Below are 22,101 nucleotides of genomic sequence, written 5' to 3' on the forward strand. Positions count from 1 at the left end.
GCGCAATTGTGGAAACGCCCTCCCAGATATGCTCGCATCCAGATATGATGCCTTATGGGAGAGAGAGTCCTCTTATTCCTTCGTGAATCGATGCATTAACTTTTTCATGCTGCATTAAAAGGCTCCGAATGAGCCCTCCGTATGCCGCCTCGTCCTCATCTGTAGCCTGCTGCCCCACGGTGAGACGGGTGTATCCAGGTCCCTGTGGTCCCCAATTATCGTAGGGTGGTGCTCTCCCAGCGGCTGGGCTGCCGCTTAACATCAACGCTCCCGAGGCTCCCACAAAGCAGGAAAGCACTCCAACAACAGGTAGGTTGGAGAACGAATTCCAGCCTTGCCCGGTGAACGCCGTTGTGCGAGCTGCTGGAGGGTGCACCTTTGCCGAGGGGCAATTTGGAGCAGTGATATTATACGCGGCAGCCCAGCCGCGAAAAGGCGCACCATCCCGTGATGACTGGGGGTCCCGAGGCTCAGAATATTCGGAGTCTCATGTGGGATCTGGTAGCTGACAGGATTATGGCTTGGAACGAGTCGCCGAGGCCCATGCAGGGCTTTCATGGACAGTTTTATTCATCGTGCATCCATCTAAGGATTTATGAATGTGACACAGACTACAAAGCCCAGTGAACATTGCGTTTGAAACCCATCTGTGGGGAATTAATTTTGAATATGGACGTGTCATAGCACGAACTTTCGCCGAGCCTCTGATGAAGAGTATTTAACTCAGAAACGCGTCAGGCTTCTTAATGATCGGCTAAAGAACTGTGAATCCTATCGAAGGACGAATTCCAACCTTGCCTGGTGAACGCCTTTGTGCGAGCTGCTGGAGGGTGCACCTTTGCCGAGGGGCAATTTGGAGCAGTAATATTATACGCGGCAGCCCAGCCGCGAAAAGGCGCACCATCCCGTGATGACTGGGGGTCCCGAGGCTCAGAATATTCGGAGTCTCATGTGGGATCTGGTAGCTGACAGGATTATGGCTTGGAACGAGTCGCCGAGGCCCATGCAGGGCTTTCATGGACAGTTTAATTCATCGTGCATCCATCTAAGGATTTATGAATGTGACACAGACTACAAAGCCCAGTGAACATTGTGTTTGAAACCCATCTGTGGGGAATTAATTTTGAATATGGGCGTGTCATAGCACGAACTTTCGCCGAGCCTCTGATGAGGAGTATTTAACTCAGAAACGCGTCAGGCTTCTTAATGATCGGCTAAAGAACTGTGAATCCTATCGGAGGACGAATTCCAGCCTTGCCTGGTGAATGCCGTTGTGCGAGCTGCTGGAGGGTGCACCTTTGCCGAGGGGCAATTTGGAGCAGTGATATTATACGCGGCAGCCCAGCCGCGAAAAGGCGCACCATCCCGTGATGACTGGGGGTCCCGAGGCTCAGAATATTCGGAGTCTCATGTGGGATCTGGTAGCTGACAGGATTATGGCTTGGAACGAGTCGCCGAGGCCCATGCAGGGCTTTCATGGACAGTTTTATTCATCGTGCATCCATCTAAGGATTTATGAATGTGACACAGACTACAAAGCCCAGTGAACATTGCGTTTGAAACCCATCTGTGGGGAATTAATTTTGAATATGGGCGTGTCATAGCACGAACTTTCGCCGAGCCTCTGATGAAGAGTATTTAACTCAGAAACGCATCAGGCTTCTTAATGATCGGCTAAAGAACTGTGAATCCTATCGGAGGACGAATTCCAGCCTTGCCTGGTGAACGCCGTTGTGCGAGCTGCTGGAGGGTGCACCTTTGCCGAGGGGCAATTTGGAGCAGTGATATTATACGCGGCAGCCCAGCCGCGAAAAGGCGCACCATCCCGTGATGACTGGGGGTCCCGAGGCTCAGAATATTCGGAGTCTCATGTGGGATCTGGTAGCTGACAGGATTATGGCTTGGAACGAGTCGCCGAGGCCCATGCAGGGCTTTCATGGACAGTTTTATTCATCGTGCATCCATCTAAGGATTTATGAATGTGACACAGACTACAAAGCCCAGTGAACATTGCGTTTGAAACCCATCTGTGGGGAATTAATTTTGAATATGGGCGTGTCATAGCACGAACTTTCGCCGAGCCTCTGATGAAGAGTATTTAACTCAGAAACGCGTCAGGCTTCTTAATGATCGGCTAAAGAACTGTGAATCCTATCGGAGGACGAATTCCAGCCTTGCCTGGTGAACACCGTTGTGCGAGCTGCTGGAGGGTGCACCTTTGCCTAGGGGCAGTTTGGAGCAGTGATATTATACGCGGCAGCCCAGCCGTGAAAAGGCGCACCATCCCGTGATGACTGGGGGTCCCGAGGCTCAGAATATTCGGAGTCTCATGTGGGATCTGGTAGCTGACAGGATTATGGCTTGGAACGAGTCGCCGAGGCCCATGCAGGGCTTTCATGGACAGTTGTATTCATCGTGCATCCATCTAAGGATTTATGAATGTGACACAGACTACAAAGCCCAGTGAACATTGCGTTTGAAACCCATCTGTGGGGAATTAATTTTGAATATGGGCGTGTCATAGCACGAACTTTCGCCGAGCCTCTGATGAAGAGTATTTAACTCAGAAACGCGTCAGGCTTCTTAATGATCGGCTAAAGAACTGTGAATCCTATCGGAGGACGAATTCCAGCCTTGCCTGGTGAACGCCGTTGTGCGAGCTGCTGGAGGGTGCACCTTTGCCGAGGGGCAATTTGGAGCAGTGATATTATACGCGGCAGCCCAGCCGCGAAAAGGCGCACCATCCCGTGATGACTGGGGGTCCCGAGGCTCAGAATATTCGGAGTCTCATGTGGGATCTGGTAGCTGACAGGATTATGGCTTGGAACGAGTCGCCGAGGCCCATGCAGGGCTTTCATGGACAGTTTAATTCATCGTGCATCCATCTAAGGATTTATGAATGTGACACAGACTACAAAGCCCAGTGAACATTGCGTTTGAAACCCATCTGTGGGGAATTAATTATGAATATGGGCGTGTCATAGCACGAACTTTCGCCGAGCCTCTGATGAGGAGTATTTAACTCAGAAACGCGTCAGGCTTCTTAATGATCAGCTAAAGAACTGTGAATCCTATCGGAGGACGAATTCCAGCCTTGCCTGGTGAATGCCGTTGTGCGAGCTGCTGGAGGGTGCACCTTTGCCGAGGGGCAATTTGGAGCAGTGATATTATACGCGGCAGCCCAGCTGCGAAAAGGCGCACCATCCCGTGATGACTGGGGGTCCCGAGGCTCAGAATATTCGGAGTCTCATGTGGGATCTGGTAGCTGACAGGATTATGGCTTGGAACGAGTCGCCGAGGCCCATGCAGGGCTTTCATGGACAGTTTTATTCATCGTGCATCCATCTAAGGATTTATGAATGTGACACAGACTACAAAGCCCAGTGAACATTGCGTTTGAAACCCATCTGTGGGGAATTAATTTTGAATATGGGCGTGTCATAGCACGAACTTTCGCCGAGCCTCTGATGAAGAGTATTTAACTCAGAAACGCATCAGGCTTCTTAATGATCGGCTAAAGAACTGTGAATCCTATCGGAGGACGAATTCCAGCCTTGCCTGGTGAACGCCGTTGTGCGAGCTGCTGGAGGGTGCACCTTTGCCGAGGGGCAATTTGGAGCAGTGATATTATACGCGGCAGCCCAGCCGCGAAAAGGCGCACCATCCCGTGATGACTGGGGGTCCCGAGGCTCAGAATATTCGGAGTCTCATGTGGGATCTGGTAGCTGACAGGATTATGGCTTGGAACGAGTCGCCGAGGCCCATGCAGGGCTTTCATGGACAGTTTTATTCATCGTGCATCCATCTAAGGATTTATGAATGTGACACAGACTACAAAGCCCAGTGAACATTGCGTTTGAAACCCATCTGTGGGGAATTAATTTTGAATATGGGCGTGTCATAGCACGAACTTTCGCCGAGCCTCTGATGAAGAGTATTTAACTCAGAAACGCGTCAGGCTTCTTAATGATCGGCTAAAGAACTGTGAATCCTATCGGAGGACGAATTCCAGCCTTGCCTGGTGAACACCGTTGTGCGAGCTGCTGGAGGGTGCACCTTTGCCTAGGGGCAGTTTGGAGCAGTGATATTATACGCGGCAGCCCAGCCGTGAAAAGGCGCACCATCCCGTGATGACTGGGGGTCCCGAGGCTCAGAATATTCGGAGTCTCATGTGGGATCTGGTAGCTGACAGGATTATGGCTTGGAACGAGTCGCCGAGGCCCATGCAGGGCTTTCATGGACAGTTTTATTCATCGTGCATCCATCTAAGGATTTATGAATGTGACACAGACTACAAAGCCCAGTGAACATTGCTTTGAAACCCATCTGTGGGGAATTAATTTTGAATATGGGCGTGTCATAGCACGAACTTTCGCCGAGCCTCTGATGAAGAGTATTTAACTCAGAAACGCGTCAGGCTTCTTAATGATCGGCTAAAGAACTGTGAATCCTATCGGAGGACGAATTCCAGCCTTGCCTGGTGAACGCCGTTGTGCGAGCTGCTGGAGGGTGCACCTTTGCCGAGGGGCAATTTGGAGCAGTGATATTATACACGGCAGCCCAGCCGCGAAAAGGCGCACCATCCCGTGATGACTGGGGGTCCCGAGGCTCAGAATATTCGGAGTCTCATGTGGGATCTGGTAGCTGACAGGATTATGGCTTGGAACGAGTCGCCGAGGCCCATGCAGGGCTTTCATGGACAGTTTTATTCATCGTGCATCCATCTAAGGATTTATGAATGTGACACAGACTACAAAGCCCAGTGAACATTGCGTTTGAAACCCATCTGTGGGGAATTAATTTTGAATATGGGCGTGTCATAGCACGAACTTTCGCCGAGCCTCTGATGAAGAGTATTTAACTCAGAAACGCGTCAGGCTTCTTAATGATCGGCTAAAGAACTGTGAATCCTATCGGAGGACGAATTCCAGCCTTGCCTGGTGAACACCGTTGTGCGAGCTGCTGGAGGGTGCACCTTTGCCTAGGGGCAGTTTGGAGCAGTGATATTATACGCGGCAGCCCAGCCGTGAAAAGGCGCACCATCCCGTGATGACTGGGGGTCCCGAGGCTCAGAATATTCGGAGTCTCATGTGGGATCTGGTAGCTGACAGGATTATGGCTTGGAACGAGTCGCCGAGGCCCATGCAGGGCTTTCATGGACAGTTTTATTCATCGTGCATCCATCTAAGGATTTATGAATGTGACACAGACTACAAAGCCCAGTGAACATTGCGTTTGAAACCCATCTGTGGGGAATTAATTTTGAATATGGGCGTGTCATAGCACGAACTTTCGCCGAGCCTCTGATGAAGAGTATTTAACTCAGAAACGCGTCAGGCTTCTATATGATCGGCTAAAGAACTGTGAATCCTATCGGAGGACGAATTCCAGCCTTGCCTGGTGAACGCCGTTGTGCGAGCTGCTGGAGGGTGCACCTTTGCCGAGGGGCAATTTGGAGCAGTGATATTATACGCGGCAGCCCAGCCGCGAAAAGGCGCACCATCCCGTGATGACTGGGGGTCCCGAGGCTCAGAATATTCGGAGTCTCATGTGGGATCTGGTAGCTGACAGGATTATGGCTTGGAACGAGTCGCCGAGGCCCATGCAGGGCTTTCATGGACAGTTTTATTCATCGTGCATCCATCTAAGGATTTATGAATGTGACACAGACTACAAAGCCCAGTGAACATTGCGTTTGAAACCCATCTGTGGGGAATTAATTTTGAATATGGGCGTGTCATAGCACGAACTTTCGCCGAGCCTCTGATGAAGAGTATTTAACTCAGAAACGCGTCAGGCTTCTTAATGATCGGCTAAAGAACTGTGAATCCTATCGGAGGACGAATTCCAGCCTTGCCTGGTGAACGCCGTTGTGCGAGCTGCTGGAGGGTGCACCTTTGCCGAGGGGCAATTTGGAGCAGTGATATTATACGCGGCAGCCCAGCCGCGAAAAGGTGCACCATCCCGTGATGACTGGGGGTCCCGAGGCTCAGAATATTCGGAGTCTCATGTGGGATCTGGTAGCTGACAGGATTATGGCTTGGAACGAGTCGCCGAGGCCCATGCAGGGCTTTCATGGACAGTTTTATTCATCGTGCATCCATCTAAGGATTTATGAATGTGACACAGACTACAAAGCCCAGTGAACATTGCGTTTGAAACCCATCTGTGGGGAATTAATTTTGAATATGGGCGTGTCATAGCACGAACTTTTGCCGAGCCTCTGATGAAGAGTATTTAACTCAGAAACGCGTCAGGCTTCTTAATGATCGGCTAAAGAACTGTGAATCCTATCGGAGGACGAATTCCAGCCTTGCCTGGTGAACGCCGTTGTGCGAGCTGCTGGAGGGTGCACCTTTGCCGAGGGGCAATTTGGAGCAGTGACATTATACGCGGCAGCCCAGCCGCGAAAAGGCGCACCATCCCGTGATGACTGGGGGTCCCGAGGCTCAGAACATTCGGAGTCTCATGTGGGATCTGGTAGCTGACAGGATTATGGCTTGGAACGAGTCGCCGAGGCCCATGCAGGGCTTTCATGGACAGTTTTATTCATCGTGCATCCATCTAAGGATTTATGAATGTGACACAGACTACAAAGCCCAGTGAACATTGCGTTTGAAACCCATCTGTGGGGAATTAATTTTGAATATGGGCGTGTCATAGCACGAACTTTCGCCGAGCCTCTGATGAAGAGTATTTAACTCAGAAACGCGTCAGGCTTCTTAATGATCGGCTAAAGAACTGTGAATCCTATCGGAGGACGAATTCCAGCCTTGCCTGGTGAACGCCGTTGTGCGAGCTGCTGGAGGGTGCACCTTTGCCGAGGGGCAATTTGGAGCAGTGATATTATACGCGGCAGCCCAGCCGCGAAAAGGCGCACCATCCCGTGATGACTGGGGGTCCCGAGGCTCAGAATATTCGGAGTCTCATGTGGGATCTGGTAGCTGACAGGATTATGGCTTGGAACGAGTCGCCGAGGCCCATGCAGGGCTTTCATGGACAGTTTTATTCATCGTGCATCCATCTAAGGATTTATGAATGTGACACAGACTACAAAGCCCAGTGAACATTGCGTTTGAAACCCATCTGTGGGGAATTAATTTTGAATATGGGCGTGTCATAGCACGAACTTTCGCCGAGCCTCTGATGAAGAGTATTTAACTCAGAAACGCGTCAGGCTTCTTAATGATCGGCTAAAGAACTGTGAATCCTATCGGAGGACGAATTCCAGCCTTGCCTGGTGAACGCCGTTGTGCGAGCTGCTGGAGGGTGCACCTTTGCCTAGGGGCAATTTGGAGCAGTGATATTATACGCGGCAGCCCAGCCGTGAAAAGGTGCACCATCCCTTGATGACTGGGGGTCCCGAGGCTCAGAATATTCGGAGTCTCATGTGGGATCTGGTAGCTGACAGGATTATGGCTTGGAACGAGTCGCCGAGGCCCATGCAGGGCTTTCATGGACAGTTTTATTCATCGTGCATCCATCTAAGGATTTATGAATGTGACACAGACTACAAAGCCCAGTGAACATTGCGTTTGAAACCCATCTGTGGGGAATTAATTTTGAATATGGGCGTGTCATAGCACGAACTTTCGCCGAGCCTCTGATGAAGAGTATTTAACTCAGAAACGCGTCAGGCTTCTTAATGATCGGCTAAAGAACTGTGAATCCTATCGGAGGACGAATTCCAGCCTTGCCTGGTGAACGCCGTTGTGCGAGCTGCTGGAGGGTGCACCTTTGCCGAGGGGCAATTTGGAGCAGTAATATTATACGCGGCAGCCCAGCCGCGAAAAGGCGCACCATCCCGTGATGACTGGGGGTCCCGAGGCTCAGAATATTCGGAGTCTCATGTGGGATCTGGTAGCTGACAGGATTATGGCTTGGAACGAGTCGCCGAGGCCCATGCAGGGCTTTCATGGACAGTTTTATTCATCGTGCATCCATCTAAGGATTTATGAATGTGACACAGACTACAAAGCCCAGTGAACATTGCGTTTGAAACCCATCTGTGGGGAATTAATTTTGAATATGGGCGTGTCATAGCACGAACTTTTGCCGAGCCTCTGATGAAGAGTATTTAACTCAGAAACGCGTCAGGCTTCTTAATGATCGGCTAAAGAACTGTGAATCCTATCGGAGGACGAATTCCAGCCTTGCCTGGTGAACGCCGTTGTGCGAGCTGCTGGAGGGTGCACCTTTGCCGAGGGGCAATTTGGAGCAGTGATATTATACGCGGCAGCCCAGCCGCGAAAAGGCGCACCATCCCGTGATGACTGGGGGTCCCGAGGCTCAGAACATTCGGAGTCTCATGTGGGATCGGGTAGCTGACAGGATTATGGCTTGGAACGAGTCGCCGAGGCCCATGCAGGGCTTTCATGGACAGTTTTATTCATCTTGCATCCATCTAAGAATTTATGAATGTGACACAGACTACAAAGCCCAGTGAACATTGCGTTTGAAACCCATCTGTGGGGAATTAATTTTGAATATGTGCGTGTCATAGCACGAACTTTCGCCGAGCCTCTGATGAAGAGTATTTAACTCAGAAACGCGTCAGGCTTCTTAATGATCGGCTAAATAACTGTGAATCCTATCGGAGGACGAATTCCAGCCTTGCCTGGTGAACGCCGTTGTGCGAGCTGCTGGAGGGTGCACCTTTGCCGAGGGGCAATTTGGAGCAGTGATATTATACGCGGCAGCCCAGCCGCGAAAAGGGGCACCATCCCGTGATGACTGGGGGTCCCGAGGCTCAGAATATTCGGAGTCTCATGTGGGATCTGGTAGCTGACAGGATTATGGCTTGGAACGAGTCGCCGAGGCCCATGCAGGGCTTTCATGGACAGTTTTATTCATCGTGCATCCATCTAAGGATTTATGAATGTGACACAGACTACAAAGCCCAGTGAACATTGCGTTTGAAACCCATCTGTGGGGAATTAATTTTGAATATGGGCGTGTCATAGCACGAACTTTCGCCGAGCCTCTGATGAAGAGTATTTAACTCAGAAACGCGTCAGGCTTCTTAATGATCGGCTAAATAACTGTGAATCCTATCGGAGGACGAATTCCAGCCTTGCCTGGTGAACGCCGTTGTGCAAGCTGCTGGAGGGTGCACCTTTGCCGAGGGGCAATTTGGAGCAGTGATATATATATATATATATATATATATATATATATGCACAAACCTTTTTCTCCCGTTTTCGAAGAAATTCACAGGCTACTTTTGATGCTTTTGTGATTTTATTAGAGGCACGATGAACTGTAGTGAAGAACTGGCAGTCCACTTATGATGAATTGTTAATTGTAACTGGTTTTGATATCTCATTTCAGTTTTTAACATGTAAATATGTTAGGTATATTGGATTTTAAAAGACACATTTTTTTCTCATATAGGAACATGGAACGACAAACATCTGGAGGACTTAAAAATCTTTTTGAATAAGGACAGCCACGAGCAAATAGCCCACTAGGGCAAGATTTATGAATTTCATGGATGAATGTGATTATCACCACTTGCACTTTGTGAAGCCCATATGGGCAAGATTTAGGTTGAAAATGTTTTTCTTACATATTTTGTTATTAATTTTGTTATACATCGTGCATTAGTTATATATGATAGCCCACTTGGGCGAGACTCAATTAATTTTCATTCGTGAATCTTTACATAATATGAGCCTATGCAGTGCTATAATTGTTTATTTGAAAATGTGGCGATACTTGTGTTTATGATTTATAACCATTCCATGATGGCGACTATAAACTGGTCGGGAATGACTAAAGAAAGTCCTCTTTCCATGTTTATGAGTTGGATATGTAAATAGCACATTGCAATGATCACATTTACCGTGACCAAGCCTTAGTGGCGAAACGCGTCGGTAGGGAGCTGCTGATTTCGTGCCTCTAATAAAATCACTAAAGCATCAAAAGTAGCCTGTGAATTTCTTCGAAAACGGGAGAAAAAGGTTTGTGCATATCGAGGGTGTCCGGCACCCGCACAGGCTCGCCGTGACAAGAGACGAGGAACAGCCGGGAATGGTTGTTAATATATATATATATATATATGTAGATATATATATATATATATATATATATATTTTTCTATCACCTACCAAAGGTACACAAGAGCAAAGTATGGCCTCCAGGTAGACCAATTGTGTCTGCAAAAGACAGCCTACTCGAGAAAACTTCAAGTTACATTGATAGCTTAATTTCTCCATTTGTTAAAGATCTCAGCTCGTACCTGAAGGATACAAAGGACTTTTTGAGAATCATACAGGACGTCAAGTGGGAAGAGGATATGATCCTAATAACATTGGACATTGCCAGTTTATACACTTCAATTAGGCATGAAGATGGCTTGCTGGCAATGAAAAGCTTCCTAGACAATAGATCTCTTAAATATCGAAGTCACAACACGATGCTGCTAGAATTGACAGATTTCTGTTTAAGAAATAACATCTTTCTATTTGCAGGGAAACTGTATTTACAACTCCAGGGGACCGCGATGGGCACGTGCTTCGCCCCCAGCTACGCAAACCTATTCGTGGGCTGGTGGGAGAAGCACGTGGCCTGGGCGGGGGACAATGACTGGTGGTTGAATAAAATCATCCTGTGGACCCGCTACATCGATGACTTGTTTTTGGTGTGGCGGGGTTCACAGAATGAGGCTGAGGAATACATTGCTGAGTTAAACAACAATAATTTAAACCTCAGCTTCACCAGCAATATCAGCAGGAGTGAGGTCTTCTACCTGGACCTTCGGGTCTATGTGGAGGATGATTTGATTCAGACTGCAGTCTATAGAAAACCGATTGCGGGGAATACAATTTTGCACTCACACAGCTATCACCCCAGTAGCGTAATCAATAATATCCCCCTGGGAGAGTTTTTGCGGATGAAACGCAACTGCTCGACCAAACAGGAGTTTGACAAAGCGAAGGAGCAATCTAAAAAGAGATTCTTACAAAGAGGCTATGGGAAAGGGATCCTGAATCAAGCTGAGATTAGAAGCAATTTAGTGAGGAGAAACGACCTACTAACAGACAAACCGAAATCTGCTGAATCAAAAATCAGAATGATTACTGACTATTCAGAAAAGTCACCAGAAGTTTTCAATATCATGCGAAAAAACTGGAAAATTCTGAAGACAGACTCTGTAATAGGGAAATCCCTATCCAACTATCCTCTTATTTCATACAGAAAAGGAAACTCCTTCAAGGACCACTTAGTCAACAGCCACTATGAGAATAGGAAAAAGAAAAAGCCGACTGTTTTAGGTTTTTTCCCATGTATGAAGTGTAAGGCCTGCAAAAATTCAAAAAAGGTCAAAGAATATCAAATTCCAGGGAGGAAAAACAAAACAAAGGCAACGAAGCTGCTCAACTGTAATTCTGACCACACTGTGTACTGCTTAATATGCCCATGTGGGAAGAAGTATATAGGGAGCACAGTGAAACCTACCAAACTCAGGGTCCTTGAACATATGAGGGCTATCACCTCAAAGGATCCAAGTTATCCAGTAGCTCGCCATTTTGAGCAAGTACACAATAGTAACAGCAATTTACTAACTTACTTTATACTGGACCAACTAGTCAAAACAGAGAGAGGGGGGAACTGGATCAAAAAGTTAAGAACCTTAGAATCAAGATTCATTATCCAGCTTCAGACTAAGACCCCGGGCGGGATGAATAATGAAAAGGAGATGTGGACTCACATCTGAAATACTCTCATCCTGACACTTGTGAATTTACATGAACCCTGAGAGAGGAAACACAGAAATGACATGCAAACAACTATGTGTAAGATGTCTGCCTAACCCCTAGAAACCAAAACAACATTTCACTATGGAAAAATAGAGGAACAATCTTAAATGGTTATTGTGTAAGCACACAATATGACTAAAATTAAATTGCCCATTCAGGGCTTGATTGTACCAAACTTGAGATAGGAAATTGTTCCATATACTGCAAAAATGTGAACTATTCGTCAGGGCCCAAAACGGGATCGTAGTGGGCTTTTGCGAATCAATGGCACTGTCTGAATATGCGCCTCAAAATATAAATATCAAACATAAGTTACCACGAACATTTGAATGAGTAAACCATGAAACAGATTTTTACCGTTATACATATCGGGTAAATAATTATGTTGAATGAATAACATGATGGTATGAAATGTTATGAAAATGATCAATGTAAAACTGTATTCAACCCATTATAAGATGGCCGCCACGAGTAATGATGAAATTACCAGCTATGTGCCGTTTTTTATGTTTATTTTTTACAACATGTGACAGGATGTCACCATGGTTTTATTTAAATCACTAATCAAACTAATGCCAGTTTACACTGACGAAGGCGGTAACGCCGAAACGCGTTTGTAAGCTTGAATTAACTGCGGAAAGTTTCTGTTATTAAAATACTTGGCGAAACCACGCTGTATTGGCTCTGAGTGCTCTCTATTGGAAAAAAATCCCGAGGATTGTGGGGTTTGGCGTTGTAAATATATATATATATATATATATATATCAATCACACAAAAGGTAACGGGAGGAATTATTGCAAATAGCCTAAACATAGGCAATCACTCAGTGTAGCATTTCAATCCATTGTTTTTCACCCACTGTGGTAGGGGAGCAGTGCTGCTTGGCGTAGGGATATGAGAGGTGTTGGTTTCTTGATGAATGTGTAACTACAGAACAATGCTCCTCTGATTCTTCAGGTTGAAAATATGTAACTCAACTTAAGGAGTATAGCCAATATCAAAATTGCAATCCAGATATAAGAAACTCTCACACTAAGGGCCTGACTGCGATCTTGCCAGCCAGGGTTACTTGTCACAAATTACAATTCGATTATATCGTATGGAACTTGTAATACGGTGAACGGGATATCCATCACTTTTGTGACGGAGTATCCCATCTGCCAAGTTAGATGCCCTAACTGTTAATGTCTTATTTTGCATGTAGGAATGTAATGTGCATGTTTTATATGTTGTAGTTTCCCATCTTTGACACATGACACAGACAGAATTTAGCGGTCGTTAAAAGGAAAATCAGGCCATTTGCGACTGATAAAAAGGGTTGTAGCATGTACGAACCTTATTTTGCCACTTGGTAACCTATTACTGATTGTCAAAATAGGGTATGTGAGTTGCTATTAGGAAGGGGCATGCCAAGGGCATCCATTCCTGATAGCAAATAGCAAGGGGATATACGATTGTTTTGCAGCCGTAAATACAGTTGCAAAACAATCGCAGCTCCCACCAATTCCAAATTGGTGGTAGGCCAATCGCAAATAGAAAGGGGTCCTTTGCACTGGTGCAATGGCTGCTGCCTATCATCAACGCAGGTCCCCTTGCACCATGGTGCAAGGGTGCCTGCATTGCAGGCAGGATTATTCTTGTGCAGGAAGGGACATCATCCTGCACAAAAACTGTCATGAGAGGTGGTTTCCTTTCTCTTTCTAAGTGTGCTGCTGAAGCTGGGAATGCGCCAAAATACATGAAGGATGTGTGAAAACACTAACGCTCCACCCATGTAACACGTTCCTGGTACAGAGTAATGCAAGGCTTCACGAGTTGCAGCCTAGTTTTACTCCAGATTGATGAAAAAATGCAGGGCCTCAGAAGGTGGCCTTGCGTGGCTTGGTAAATCTGATTTAAGGATTGTGTTGGAATTGCAACATCCTCTGTGATGTAAGGGTAATGCAATCCTTTGATAAATCTTGACCTGACTTCCTCTCTTCTGACACTGTGCAAGAGCGCATGCTTAGCCTGTCCACACTGATATCTGTTGTCTAAGTCGAGAAGTCCAGCTGGGGCAAATGAAGGCAGGTTGTAAATAAACAGTCTACTTGGGCAGACTGTGTAATGCAAGTACTGACATTCCAGGTCTGGTTGACATCACGTGCAGTGTGTCTACCGCAACACAAAAAGTACGCCATTAATACCTGGCTTGAGCAGTCATCAAAGAAGAGTCAGCCTCTAGGGCTGCTGCCCACAGGAGGGATTCAAAAAGTCCTGGTTCCTCGAAGAGGCACCCGTGGGACCCACTGGCACCTATCGGCATAAATAATCATTGGAATCAATTATCTATTGATAAAGGTCAAAGGTCGTGAAGAAATTTTAAACAAAGTTTCCATTTAGCCCCCATACAGCTCAATCAATACCAGAATTATTGATAATTTTGACGGGGAAGTCATGTGTCTAAACAAATGATACTAACCCATAAACGACAATGCCAACGGCCAACTGTCAGTCATAGCTGACACACACCCAGCCCAATCTTGACTGGAAACACATCAAGTTTCACTGTCCTCAAATTTCCTAACACTGCCTTTCAGAACCTTGTTCAGAACACCACAGGGTAAAAAAGGTCTACTAGGCCCTGACGTGTGGGTTGAGGCCTTATAGTCAAGATGGAGTCAGATACAGGGGGATTATCACATGCTCACAACTCATAATACATGCAGCAGCAATAAATGATGATCTATTTCATTAATCGTTTGTATAAAATATAAGTATTTATTTTACAGATACCACCACAAAAGGAACTACCACATTTACAGTTTCTATAGTTACCTGAGGTCAGGGCTCTAGTGTTTCTTAGGCGGCTCCCTGAGACCCACTCCCCCTAGCTCTAGCAGTAGTGGTTATACCCCATTCAGTATGGGCAACATTCAGGTGAAGACCACTAGTCTGAGTCACAGTACTCCCACTCCAACTCTGTATAAAAGTCAAAGGTTTTCCACCGCCAGAGAGCTATCTAGAAGTAAGTTCCCCCACGGTCCAGCGGCCCAAAATAAATCTTATCTGCACCTGTGGGTTTGGAAAGACTGGGGAGCTGCAGAGGCTGTCTCTGGTAAGGTCTTTGCACACAGCCCAGGTGGGCTGTGCTCAGCAGACTTCAAGTTCCTCACACTCAGTCATGCAGCCACAGTAATTTTGGGTTTTTCTTGGCTCCTCCAAGCTGAGTAAGTTCTTTGGTTCTTTGGTCAATCTGATGGTGCTGGGGGATTGCAAAAGCTCTGACAGTGATTCCTAGTCATGGTGCAGACCCATAGGGGTCACCACGGTGGCTTCTCTCCTCCGGTGATGATCCTGACTAGGTCACACTTCTTGCTTGCTCCTGGTAGTCCCCTCTGTAATATGGGGTCACCGTCTTGCCAAAGCACATGGGCTCTGACCCAATCAGCACAGAATATTTCTTCACAGCAGCCGTGCCTGGCATACTGGCTCCCTGGCTTACTACCGAATATGGGCTAGAGCCCACTCAGCACAGCAATCTCTTCACAGTGGCCTTCCTGACATACAGGATCAATCGCACTCGGGCTATGGTCCACTTGGTACAGAAATCTCTTCACAGTGGCCCCTCCTGGCATACGGGATCATTGTTTCCTCTCTTCATACTGGTGCAGACCCATTCGGCACAGCAGCGATCACGGCTCACTTCACGGCAGCCATCATCTGGCATACGAGGGTAGCCTACTTTCCCTGCATATTGACAACAACTGGATAGGTGCAGCAACTGACTCATCACTGTCGCTAACGAAATCCACTCAACAGGATTCCCCACCAGATCATGCTCATTCCAACACTCTCTTCTTTCAATCAAGTTACACTGGACTTGGCAAGTAGGCTGGCCCTGGTCTTGGATTCCCTGGTTGATGGCCTCTCAAGCTCTCCTTTTTATAGACAATTTCCAGACACCCAATGTTATTTGGAGTCTGAGTCTTTGAAGTTTATGATGAGGGTGGGCTTCCTTTTTGAAGTGTCCACTCCACTGCCCTCTATTACTCCAGAAAGCAGTCTGGCAAAGCAGGTAGGACTCCACAACACAGGCAACAGAAGTGACCCTGGATCCCAGCCATGATATTATGTCCATCAAAAGGTTAACCCAGGGATTCAACCCTACTCCTATGATTCTCTTATCAGCCCCATTGCCTCCCTGAGAAGTACACAGGCTACTTCCACGTGACCTCTCTCTGAATCAAAGAATACCCTTTGACATTTATTGGGAGGCCCTGGCTCTAAGCATGGGCGTAAAATCCGCTCCGCTCGCGGATTTTTCGGATTTTCGGCAAATCCGCAATCCGCGAACGCTCGCGAATTTGTCGAAAATCCGTGAATCTGCTCGCGGCGGATTTTTTGCTTGGTTGCGGCGCGCGGCGTGGTGCACGGCGTTCACTTTCCGTCATATTAGCGTTTGCCGAGTTGTTTTTCTTTGCGAGTGACGCGCCATTTTAGATCTTGCTGCGTGTTCCCGCTGGAGTTTGTCGCCCGCGAATACGTACTCGCGGCTTGCCACCTTGCACAGCACACCTCGCGAGAGTTCGCAATTGCGAACACGTAGTTGCGGCGGAAAGGAACAATCTCGCACTTGCGAAATAGAGATTTTGCAATTTCGCACAAGAAAATCACCAGCAAACAGGATAAACCTTCAGAAAATTATGATTTTTATCAGAATCACTCCTCAGGTTGACATTTGCATGGCCTTTTTTTTTTGCAAGGAGTCCATTTTGGGGGGGGGGGAGGAAGGAAGTGCCCCACAGTCTCCAACTTCCTGTTCCTGTCCAGCAGGCTCCTCCCAGTGCTTTGTCCATCTCCTGGTCACTTTCATTTGGATCTGGAGCTGGAAGGATTACTTTTTGTGGGTGCTGCTGGATATTTGGATTTGAGGCCTTTTTGACTGTCTTTGGATCACTTTTGGATTAGAAATCAACTTTCACAAGTAAGTTTGTTTGGGGCATTACAGTTGCTGCAAGTAAAATTTTGGAACTTTTTCAGAACATTAAATAAATTATATTGTGGGTAGCCACAGTATCCAGTAGGACCAGGGTTGGTTAGGGGTGCATGATACAACTGTTTTGTTGAATTTAAACACCATTTAGGCCATGGATGGGCTGGGATTGTGCTGATTTTTGTCTTTTTTTTGGGACTGCTGGTGGGGCCCTTTGCCCAGGGGTGGTGAGTGTTGCATGGGCCTAGTCTTTCTGTGGGGTGTCTTCTTAAATGTAAACATAATTGAGGCCATGGATGGGCTGGGATTGTGCTTATTTTATTGTTTTTTGTCTTTTTTGGGGGGCTGCTGGTGTGGCCTTTTGCCCAGGGGTGGTGGTGCATGGACTGAGTGTGCCTGTGGTGTGGTCTCACTCTCTTTAATGTAAACATCATGGATGGCGTTGGATTGTGGTGATTTCTGGCTGTTTTTCTGTTTTTTGGGGGTGTACTGTTGATGTGGACTGGTCATGTGGGTGGTGGTGGTGGCCATCTTGAGTGCTGGCTGGTACAGGCAACATGTGCCTGGGGTGTAAGGGGCCATTTTGAGGAGAGGCAGTGTCTGAGGCCTGCACTTATTTTGCCTACTTTTCATCCATTATGCCCAGGGGTAGTGAGTGTTGCATGGGCCTAGTGTTTCTGAGGGGTGTCTTCTTGAATTTAAACACCATTGAGGCCATGGATGGGCTGGGATTGTGCTGATTTTATTGTTTTTTGTCGTTTTTTTGGGCCTGCTGGTGGGGCCCTTTGCCCAGGGGTGGTGAGTGTTGCATGGGCCTAGTCTTTCTGTGGGGTGTCTTCTTGAATTTAAACATAATTGAGGCCATGGATGGGCTGGGATTGGGCTTATTTTATTGTTTTTTGTCGTTTTTGGGGGGCTGCTGGTGTGGCCTTTTGCCCAGGGGTGGTGGGTGGTGCATGGACTGAGTGTGCCTGTGGTGTGGTCTCACTCTCTTTAATGTAAACATCATGGATGGCGTTGGATTGTGGTGATTTCTGGCTGTTTTTCTGTTTTTTGGGGGTGTACTGTTGATGTGGACTGGCCATGTGGGTGGTGGTGGTGGCCATCTTGAGTGCTGGCTGGTACAGGCAACATGTGCCTGGGGTGTAAGGGGCCATTTTGAGGAGAGGCAGTGTCTGAGGCCTGCACTTATTTTGCCTACTTTTCATCCATTATGCCCAGGGGTAGTGAGTGTTGCATGGGCCTAGTGTTTCTGAGGGGTGTCTTCTTGAATTTAAACACCATTGAGGCCATGGATGGGCTGGGATTGTGCTGATTTTATTGTTTTTTGTCGTTTTTTTGGGCCTGCTGGTGGGGCCCTTTGCCCAGGGGTGGTGAGTGTTGCATGGGCCTAGTCTTTCTGTGGGGTGTCTTCTTGAATTTAAACATAATTGAGGCCATGGATGGGCTGGGATTGGGCTTATTTTATTGTTTTTTGTCGTTTTTGGGGGGCTGCTGGTGGGGCCCTTTGCCCAGGGGTGGTGGGTGGTGCATGGACTGAGTGTGCCTGTGGTGTGGTCTCACTCTCTTTAATGTAAACATCATGGATGGCGTTGGATTGTGGTGATTTCTGGCTGTTTTTCTGTTTTTTGGGGGTGTACTGTTGATGTGGACTGGCCATGTGGGTGGTGGTGGTGGTGGCCATCTTGAGTGCTGGCTGGTACAGGCAACATGTGCCTGGGGTGTAAGGGGCCATTTTGAGGAGAGGCAGTGTCTGAGGCCTGCACTTATTTTGCCTACTTTTCATCCATTATGCCCAGGGGTAGTGAGTGTTGCATACTTGCATGTCCGTAGTCTTTCTGTGGGGTGTCTTCAATGTAAACATCAAGGATGGCATGGGATTGTGCTCATTTTTCTGTGTTTTGTCGAATTTTTGGGGTGTATAACTGAACTGATGTTCCTCTGTCTTCCATTGCTTTTAGGTGCACAAGAAGACTCAAGAGAACCACCAGTGCCAGGAAGAAGTCCTGCATCGGTGTGTGCAGCATAACGTCACGCGACGTCACGTCTGGACACAGAACCCTCTGCAACTCGTGCAACTGCTGCCTGCTGACCTGCTCTGAAGAGGATGGCCCCAAAAAAAGTAACCCGTAGCTCCTCTAGCAAGAAAGGTGCCAGTAAGGAGCAGAAGAAGCAAGTTACCAAGGAGACTGGTGTGCCGCCTGCCCCTTTTTTTGGGAGTAAAAAAAAAAGTATGCCTGCAGCAGCAGCAGCGGGATCTGCTGGGGACCAAGCTGGCAGCAGCACCCCCGCTCCATTGGGCTCAGTGCCACCACCACCACCACGCCAACTTAAGTCCAAGCCCTTGAGTGCTGCAGAGGCAGCCAGTATAGTTGTTCAATCACCATCGACCAGTGATGTTGGCTCATCGCAAGAAAGCAGCAGCAATGTCCCTCAATCAACACAGGTTTTTGTAGCTCATCTGACGAGTGTTGAACAACCACAGCCGCAACAACAATCACATGTGCAAGTACAAGCCCAAGTACATGTGGAAGGAGAGGCAGCGCAAGGAGATGCGCAAGCAGAGGTGCATGGAGGGTCACAAGTGCCCACAATAGTTGTTCCTCCCGAAGTAGGGGCACATCAGGAAATCGACAATCAAGGCGTGGTATCATTTGAGGAAGCCACTCCTCCTGCTGATCCTTCATTGTCTTCCACAACCCTAGCAAGGAAGAGATCAAGGGTGGTGTCTACATCCTCTTCAAGCACACCTCCTTCTGATGATACGGATCAAACTTGGGAACCAGCACCACAGCCGTCTGAGAGTGAGGCACACCATGATCCAACAAAGGTACTTAAGCGTAAAAGGAAGCTCGTCCAAAGTCTCAGACTTATGGAGTGTGATGAGGCTCAACAAGAAGTGGCGGATACTGCTGCTGATGAAGACTCTGCCAACGACGACCCAGTCATCATAAAGGTCACTGCAGCCCCAGCGGGCATGCAGCAAACAGACATTTTGACCCTAGCCCGAAGAGCTGCTGCGCGTGATGATGATGATGATGATGTTGTCGATGAGGAGGCAGTGGAAACACCACAATCATTGGAGTTAAGTAGTACACCAACTCGTCCCGCTTCCATATTTCTTTCTGGCAAGAAGAGACCTGCGTCAACCTCGACCTTAATTAGTGGCGGTGAAAGTGGAAAACGTACAAAAGTTGGGCAATCCAGATCCTCCACTTCATCTGGCATTAGCTTCATGACCACCACCACCAGTATCGCCGCCTCCTCCAGGTCCCACAGACACTTCAAGTCCCCAGTTTGGGACTTCTTTACTGTTTGTCCCAAAAATCCAAAGTTTGCCATTTGTACCCTTTGTAAGCTTGCAGTTAGTCGTGGTAAGTCAGGTACCAACTATGGTACCGGCGGCCAGAGTGGTCATCTTGAGAGAAAGCACGCTGTCCAATGGTTTGCGCACCTAGCTGCGATCAAGAAAGGCCAAAATCAAGGAAACGTTGATGTTTCATCTGATGTTGACGAGCAGGAAGAAGACGTGTCAAACACTTCCCTTACACCCAGTACCCCTGTCAGCAGCACACCCAATGTGAGGCACACTAAGAGTGTTGGAGCGAGTGAGACACCAACGCACAAAAGTTCACCAGCGAGCAAAATTGGGTCAACGAAGTCATTATCAGCCCGTAAATGCTTGGTCCAGGCCAACATTAGAACAATGCTTACTTCAGACGTGCCATATGAACGCAACCACCCACTGACGCGTCTGTATAACACTAAGCTGGCTAAAATGCTAGCTGTGGACCTTCTACCTTTTTCTTTTGTAGAAGCGGTAGGTTTTCTTGAATTAGTTGCAACGCTCTGCCCTAAATGGAAGGTTCCGAGCCGGTTCTATTTTGCCAGAGTTGCGGTTCCAGCACTACATGAAGATGTGCTGCAGGCGATTGGGGCAGCTTTGCAGAAGAGTGCTGTTCACACAATACATCTGACAACAGACATGTGGACCAGTGGCCCAGGCGATGATTACATGTGCATCACTGCACACTGGGTCTCTTTTTCAGGTGTTATAGCAAAGCTAAACGCAGGTGTTGACCCGGACCAAGTTTTCAAAGCTGCTCGGAAACATGCAACACTAGCCATGTTTGGCTTGGAGAAAAGTCACACAGCAGAAAACCTTTTGGAAGAGTTTGACAAAAAGGTCTTGACAATGCTATCCCCCCTAAAACGCAAGATTGGTTATGTTTCCACGGATAATGGCGCCAATGTAGTTAAGGCCATGTTCCTTGGTGACCATGTTAGAGTGCCGTGTTTGGCGCACTGTATCAACCTGGTAGTTCAAAAATTCTTGAGTGATAAAGAGAGTCCAGCGTTCGAGGTAATGGCCACCTGCCGCAAAATGTGCAACCATTTCAGCCATTCTTTTAAGGCCCGAAAGCATCTGCGGAGACTGCTACTTCAACGTGGAATGCCAGTGAAAGCACTCATCCAGGAGGTGGCAACACGTTGGAACTCAACCTTCTACATGCTTGAGCGTCTGCATGAGCAGTATACGGTACTCGATCACTATTTCTTGACAGAGGCTACATCTCAGAAGGAGGACCTGCGGATGAGTAAGGCGCAATGGGCCATAGTTAAAAGCCTGACAGACATGCTTCGTCCTTTTGAGTTCTTCACGCGTGCAGTCAGCCAGGAGGACTGTAATTTGGGAAAAGCTATCCCATTGTTGTGCATACTGGAGCACCAACTGATGGCGGTTTCTTCTGAGTTTCAAAAAGATGAAAAAAAAAAAACCCATTTCATTTTGTCTGAGAAATTATTACATCGCCTACGTGGTGATGAACGTCTTAAAAACATCAACTCAGATCAGCATTACATTTGTGCTACTATTCTGGATCCATGCTACAAAAAGGCGCTGGCAGACAACGCATTCTTTCCTTTCGCTGATGCAGATGTTCAAAAGTACAAACATTGGTTAGCCTGGTCAGCCAAGAGGTTTGAAAAAGAACGGCAGGTTATTGAAGGAGAAGCCAGTACATCAGCATCAGCATCAGCAGGCCATCCGCAGTCACAAGAATCCACTTCTGCACCTGTGGCTGGGGCACAAGTGACCTCTCAGCCGTTAAAGACACCGGCAACTGGATCATCTGCACCACACACAATGACAACACTAACAGTGGCTGGGGAGGAGGATTGGCTAAGTTTGATGGGGTATGGTTCTCGAAAAAATGTCACAGCCAGCACAGCAAAAAGTAAGCAAAGTGGAGGAACAGTTGATGACCTTGAGTCGATGGTGCAGGACTATCTGAATGACTCAACAGTGGTCTTTCTTAATGAGGAGCCATTGCCGTATTGGCATGGCAAAAAACAATTGTGGC

This window comes from Lissotriton helveticus, chromosome 6 (genome assembly GCF_964261635.1).
Source record: "Lissotriton helveticus chromosome 6, aLisHel1.1, whole genome shotgun sequence".
Taxonomy (NCBI): domain Eukaryota; kingdom Metazoa; phylum Chordata; class Amphibia; order Caudata; family Salamandridae; genus Lissotriton; species Lissotriton helveticus.